We start from the raw sequence: 7,489 nt of genomic DNA, 5'->3' as shown, positions 1-7,489 counted from the left end.
CCATGGGGAGAAATTTCCCTGAGCAGTAATGGTCTTCTGTACAGTGCTTAAGGAGGACCACAGCTAGAATCCCAAAAGGCCAGCATCGTATAGAGGTACATTCAATCACATGAGTACAATGTGAGTTTTTGCCCAATCTATAGTGCAAGTTCTAGGTTAGAGCAATACTTACTCTTATATAAAATAATTTTGCTATAGTTTACTAGAAATCCAGCTTTGGCCTTTTTCCTCCAAGTGCTGGACTCTTCTGAAACTGTCAAGACTCTAGTGTGGCAGCAGCAGACATAGAAAGGAGCTCAATTGAAAGTCACAACTGCAGTAGACATTAACCTCATTCCAATCTCAATTTTCTCCACTTTGGATAATAAACTAACAGGCTGATTCATCAAAAGGGGTTCTTCTCTGTTTCATATTGCTCATTAGTTGCTTTCAGTCATGATCAGATGTACAACAATCCAAGACATACAAAGCCTCTCTGTTACTTGCAGTCCATCAACTCATTCTCTCTCACCAATCTTCTTTTCCATGCAGGCAGGAAATTCCATGAACTGTAGCAGCTAAACAAATCTCAGAAGCTTCCGCTCCATCTCATGTTCATGTTCCAAGGTCAGGGTCATTGTGTAACAATTTTCTTGTCTTCAGCATTTTCCCTCTTTGAATCCCTCCTTTTGTCGACATTGCTATGAGAGTTAAATCAGTGAATTCTAAGCCATGCCATGTGTGAACACTGGGTAATGTGAAACCTTTTCCTTACTAACATGGTGCACATACTACATCTTATGAATAAATGAACAGAAGATATCCTGGTCTAGGGTGAATTTTTATTTTAAGTTAAAATGTTTTATAATTGAAGGTCATTTCTATTTTACCTGAAAGGGCCAAGTTAAATTTTCTTGGCACTTATTTTTGTGTGGGCAGCCATATGAGGGCTGGCAGAGTTTCACTGACCTTGAACTCACAATGTAGACCACCCTGACTCTGAACCAACATTAATTCCTCTGCCTTAGCCATCTGAGTGCCAGGATTGCAGATATGTACCACCATAGCTGACTAAGCTAACCTAGTAATAGTTCATCTGAGCTTGCACACAGGTTTAAAAAGCAAGTCTGCCAGTCTTCAATCCGAAACTTGTGAAGCTAGGCTTCAACTTCAGTTTAATCTTCAAATTTGTTAAGTAATTCACAATCCATATAGAGAAGTATAAATGGAACAGTTTATTTCTTGAGGGATTTTAAAATATGCTTTTAAAATATATGAGGTGGTACAGATTCCGGCTTCTTTACTGGACTCTCACCTTGACAGTCTTTATTTCTCAGAGGTTAATAAGATACTTGTGGCTACTTACCTATGGGATTATTTTGAGCTGCCACTGCTTTGATGTGTCTTTATTTTTTTTGAAAGATGCCTTAAATTGTAGAGTTTACATAATTACACAGAAGCCTTCCGATTAGAGATTAACTGAACAGAGCCATGGCAAAACCAATTAAAATTTTGCAGCATCCTCGAATTCAGTATGCCATTTTTGTTTACTTTTAAATGTGTTTTAAGGCAGGATGTTTCAAAGAACTCCATGGCAGAAACATATATTGTCCTTCACGAGTCCTTGACTGAGAAAGTTAATAAAAATATGTATTTATTTCTGCTCATAGTTACTGAACAAAGACAGATACTTTTTCCGACAAAAGAAACATTCGTTTCCCAAAACTGCATATAAATATTTTACACAGTTACCTAATTTTCTCAAAGTTTAAATTGATTATAAATAGTTTATGTGCTTTTTCTGTATCTGAGACCTGCAGAACTCTTTAATGAAATCTTGCTTAAGCCTTCATCAATAAGCCAAGCTGAATGTGCGGTACAGCAGTGCCCTCTACAGCCCTGTAGCTCTGCAGATTGATGTATTCTAGCTGTTTGACTTGGTTAGAGCAGATTCCTACAATCTAAAGAATAATGTGAATGTAACAAAAGAGTCTGAGTTTTATTTTGTTTTATCTCATTGATGTTCTGGTCTTCTGATGTGTCCCTCACAGTCTCGAGCACATATTGGAATATCTGCATGAACTTAAAGGAGTGTTTCCTTTCAGAACATTATTTAGAGATTTCTGTTCATTCATTTTTGAATAAAGACCCTTGTCTACAAGGATGATTTTTTTTGTCTTAACAATAGGCTTATGTTTCAGAATTTATAAGAATAATGGTGTTTTAGCCGATGGATGTGTTAGAAATTGTCTGAAACATACTTGCTTCCTTATCTTGGTGTGAAGTCATCTACCAAGCCACACTGCAGAGAAAGCAAGAATTCAGAGAAGAATAAGAAGACACACAAAGGACAAAAGGTATGGGAGGAGCACAGCTCTTCTCAGGGTTGGGAAGAAATTGTTTGAATTTTCCCCAGAACAAAATCACTTCTGCGATATTCTTGCTACTAATGACTGAGCTACTAGTTTGGAAAATAAGCAGCAGATATTTACTTAACCATCGAAGTCCTTCCTGTGGTTGCAGGCTCATGAGGTCAGAAGTCAGACATTCCAAGCTATGGGAAATGAAACTGAGCGACATGTCATATTCCTGTTATGTTCCCTAAGGCAACAGACTTCATTTGACCATGGCCTCCAAGGCAGGGAAAGAGGTCTCCAGGGAGACATAGGAAAGAGCTACAGTAAACAGCAACTTGGTAATGCCCTTTTCTCTTCAACTTTGCCTATGAATTTTCTGTAAAGAAAAAAAAAAACTATTTGTTTTGGCTTGAGGCTGATGTAAGCTTCCTGCCTATGTTAAAATACTGTCTTTCCCCTTGGAAATTCACAGTGAATATATCACCAATCTGGCAGATAAAAACAGACTCCCTTTTCATGAACACATCTCAAGTCACTATGTTTCCTATGTTATTGTGTATATTTAAAGCCAAACAAACACATGTATATTAAGTCATAAAAATACTGATATTTTGAAACTAATAAGTAAACAAATATGGATTCTTGATAACATTAATACAGAAATGTAAGACTGAAAGATATCAGCATATTATTCGAAATTTGTTTTTATAGTACCTGATTATTTTAGTAAAGATTTTGATTAGCTAAATAAACTGGAATAAAAGTTTTGAAAGTGTAGAAAACTATTTTTAAAAAGAGCAAGTGAGAGAGAGAAGCCAGTCAAAATGTAGCTCAATTGTCAAGAAGAATTTGAACATATAAGCCATGAAACAATGTCTTTGGAGAAGCAGTGCTAGTGCAATATTACAGCAAGAAAACAATTTATTTCTTTTTTGGGTCAAACCTATAAGCAATCATTAAAAGCAAGATACTCTAAGTATGACATGGTGAGCAACATCTACTTTCCCAGTACTGTGTTCAAGGCCAGACAGGATTGTTGGCACAAGCTATGAATCCTAGCACTTGCACTCACTGGGCAGAAGCAAGATGATCTCAATGACTTTGAATCCAGCATGGTCTACAGAGCAAATTCCAGTATAAACAATGGAGAGAGAGACAGAGACAGAGACAGTAAGACAGAAAGAAAAATACAGAGGTATATCTAGATAGAAGATAAAAAGATGACAGAAACATAGACAGATAAATAGACAGACAGATAGATAGATAGATAGATAGATAGATAGATAGATAGATGAATGATAGATAGATAGATAGATAGATAGATAGACAGATAGATGAGTGTGTGATTAAAATCATCTTCAACTACATGTTATATGTGAGACCTGCTTGGGTTACATGAGACCCTGTAAATAAAGAAAGATGACACAAAGGAAGAAGAGGAGGGGAAAGAAGTTGAGAAGATTCTTCAAATGTAAAACTCTGGGCTTCAGTTTCTTATATAAAGTATATTAATTGCGGTCCCTCACTCGCTGCCAACAGCCTGCTTCACCTTGTGCCCTATCGTCGCTGCCCGGCAGAAATGCTTCGACTACCCACAGTCCTTCGCCAGATGAGACCAGTGTCCTGGGCGCTGGCTCCTCATCTCACTCCAGCCTAAGCCAAAGATGTAAAATTTGGTGCGGATGCTCCAGCCTTAATGCTTCAAGGTGTAGACCTTTTAGCTGATGCTGCAGCTGTTACAATGGGACCAAAGGGAAGAGCAGTGGTTATTGAACAGAGTTGGGGGAGTCCCAAGTAACAAAAGATGGGGTCACTGTTGCAAAGGCAATTGATCTACAGGATAAATAAAAAAAAATCAGAGCTAAACTTGTTCAAGATGTTGCCAATACCACAAATTAAGAGACTGGGGATGGCGCCACCACTGCTACTGTTCTGGCATGTTCTATTGCCAAGGAAGGCTTTGAGAAGATCAGCAAAGGGGATAATCCAATAGAAATCCGGAGAGGTGTGGTGTTGGTTGTTGCTGAACTAAAAAAAAAAATCTCAACCTGTGACAACTTCTGAAGAAATTGCTCAGGTTGCTACAGTTTCTGCAAATGGAGACAAAGACATTGGAAACATCTCTGATGCAGTGAAAAAGATTGGAAGGAAAGGGGTCATCACAGTTAAGGATGGAAAAACCCTGAATGATGAATTAGAAATCATTGAAGGCATGAAGTTTGACAGAGGAAATATTTCCCCATATTTTATTAACAAATCAAAAGATGAAAAAATGTGAATTCCAAGATGCCTATGTTCTGTTGAGTGAAAAGAAAATTTCTAGTGTCCAGTCCATTGTACCTGCTCTTGAAATTGCTAGTGCTCATCAGAAGCTCTTGGTCATAACTGCTGAAGATGATGATGGAGAAGCTCTAAGCACACTAGTTATGAACAGACTAAAAGTTGGTCTTCAGGTCATAGCAGTCAAAGCTCCAGGTTTTGGGGACAATGGGAAGAATCAGCTTATAGATATGGCTATTGATACTGGTGGTGCAATATTTGGAGAAGAGGCGCTAAGTCTAAAATTGAAGATGTTCAAGCTCATGACTTAGGAAAAGTTGGAGAGGTCACTCTCACGAAAGATGACGCCATGCTTTTGAAAGGAAAGGGTGACAAAGCTCAAATTGAGAAACACATTCAAGAAATCACTGAGCAGCTAGACATCACAACTAGTGAATATGAAAAGGAAAAACTGAACGAAAGACTCATTAAACTTTCAGATGGAGTAGCTGTGTTGAAGGTTGGAGGAACAAGTGATGTTGAAGTGAATGGGAAGAAAGACAGAGTTACAGATGCTCTCAGTGCTACAAGAGCAGCTATTGAAGAAGACATTGTTCTAGGAGGGGGATATGCTCTGCTTCAATGCAACCCAGTCTTGGATTCATTAATTCTTCTAATGAAGATCAGAAAATAGATACAGAAATTATTAAAAGAGTACCCAACATTTCTACAATGACAATTGCTAAGAATGCAGATGTTGAAGGATATTTGATAGTTGAGAAAATTCTGGAGAGTTCCGCAGAAGTTGGTTATGATTCTATGCTTGGAGATTTTGTGAACATGGTGGAAAAGGGAATCATGGATCCAACAAAAGTTGTGAGAACTACTTTACTGGATGCTGTTGGGGTGGCCTCCTTGCTAACTACAGCAGAAGCCGAAGTGACCAAAATTCCTAAAGAAGAGAAGGTCCCTGGAATGGGCACAATGGGTGGAATGGGAAGGGGTATGGGAGGTGGCATATTCTAACTCCTAGAATAGTGCTTTGTCCTTATCAATGAACTGTGACAGGAAGCTCAAGGCAGGTTCCTTGGTGATAACTTCAGAGAAGTCACCTGAAGAAAACGACTGAAGGGAAGGCTGGCTGATCACTATAACCATCAGTTATTGGTTCCCATTGACAATACATAATGGTTTACTGCTGTCATTGTCCATGCCTACAGATAAATAATTTATTTTGTATTTTTGAATAAAGACATTTGGACATTCCTGATACTGGGTGCAAGAACCATATACCAGTGTCCTGCTTCCAACTTAAATCATTGAGGCAGTTCTACTATTCTGTTACAGTCAGGATTGTAGCACTTGTGTGACTAGATAAGAAGTTCAGAGGCAGCCTTTCTGTGGAGAGTGAGAATAATTGTGTACAAAGTAGAGAAGTATCCGATTATGTGACAACTTTTGTGTAATAAAGTTAAAAAATCCATTAATTAGAATGTATGTCAAATCTTATAAAACATAGTTTCAAGTATGAATGATCAATTTTCTTGGTAAAACTTCCTCTAAGACAATTGACTAGAACATGTTATTAATACACAATATTTATGTTTATTGCAAGAAGCAAAATATAGTCTCTTGACAGTGATATTCATGAGCTGGAGGACAACTATGTAGCTGTAGTGTTAAACTTCCCAGCTCATTCACAGGTGTCTGTACAGATCTTTGACATGGGGTCAGGCAGACACTGTTAAAACCATAACCATAACATAGAGCTCACCACCTCACAAGGCAGACAGTTGTATTTTCCAGCTGCTGTGTGAGCTACAGTGTTGTTACCCTAGAACCTGCAAATACAGCTCTCAAGATAGTGTGTAACTGCTTTCAGTTTCTTCAAAGACAATAAGCTTACGCTGTTTTCAAGACAACTTTCATAGGTTCTAATCCTTGAATATTCTGATTACACAATATTGCCTCATTTTGTTCCCACTAAGTTGTTACTCATTGTGGCTCATTTTAATGTGAACTCTCCACAAGTTAGAATCAGATGAGTAGGAAACCTCAACATGTGAGGTTCCCTTTCTCTTCACAGTATGTTGCCGCCAGTCTGCAAAGATAAAGGGGCAGAAGTAATGACAGAGAACTTTGTAAGGCCTGTGTACAAGGCAGAAATAGCCTTCCAGGAGATAACATCAGTGAGACAGCTCAAGTTTATTCCAGAGTGAGGGGAGATGTAAAGGATGGGGACAGAGGCTGGGGTATCATGTAATTAGCACAAGGTGGCATGCTTCTATCAGATAGCTTAATTAGTGGCAGCCCTGCTCAATGAAAATAGTCAAAGCATGTCACTTAATTGACATGTCTGTGGGCAGCAGGGGAAGACCATTTGCAGGGAACAATGTCAGGGGTCATCCTTGTCGATAAGTTGGGCATCTGGGCCTAGAGACATCCACCATATAAGTTTAGGTAGAGACCAGGAAGCCCCTGTTGGGAGGGAGTCCTCCATATTTTACCAAGCCCAGGGAGAATGGCTACCTTTAACTGTCTTAATTGCCTTGATTTATATGGAATGACCTAGCCCTTTGTGGGAAGCATTTTCCAGTAGCAGCCAAAAAAATCTATAAATCAGAAGAAAGATTATTCCCTTTAGTACTGCTGGCATTCCCCCTTGGTGCTGAGTTGTCTTTCCCTGTTGTTGCTCTTGCTGCTGCTGATTTGCTGACATGACAATGGACTAGGGACCAGCTACTCTCCAGGAACATTTCAACTTTCAGTCACAAGATTGGGACTACTGAGGCACCCTGCCTTGTAGACTGAGTAATTACAGGTTGTAATATCACCACCACTATTACCACTATGTGCAATGAGAGATAGCAACCATGGGACTACTCCAACAATTG

At 38.8% G+C, this 7,489-nt stretch overlaps 1 pseudogene; it reads left to right on the top strand.

Moving 5' to 3' along the window:
* The first annotated feature begins 3,906 nt into the window (after positions 1 to 3,906).
* Positions 3,907 to 5,621, top strand: LOC100764068 (annotated as a pseudogene).
* Positions 5,622 to 7,489: the final 1,868 nt, after the last annotated feature.

Source organism: Cricetulus griseus (genome assembly GCF_003668045.3).
Source record: "Cricetulus griseus strain 17A/GY chromosome 1 unlocalized genomic scaffold, alternate assembly CriGri-PICRH-1.0 chr1_1, whole genome shotgun sequence".
Classification (NCBI taxonomy): Eukaryota; Metazoa; Chordata; class Mammalia; order Rodentia; family Cricetidae; genus Cricetulus; species Cricetulus griseus.
Note: the sequence above shows the minus strand (reverse complement) of the source record. Positions and strands in the feature narration are given on the sequence as shown.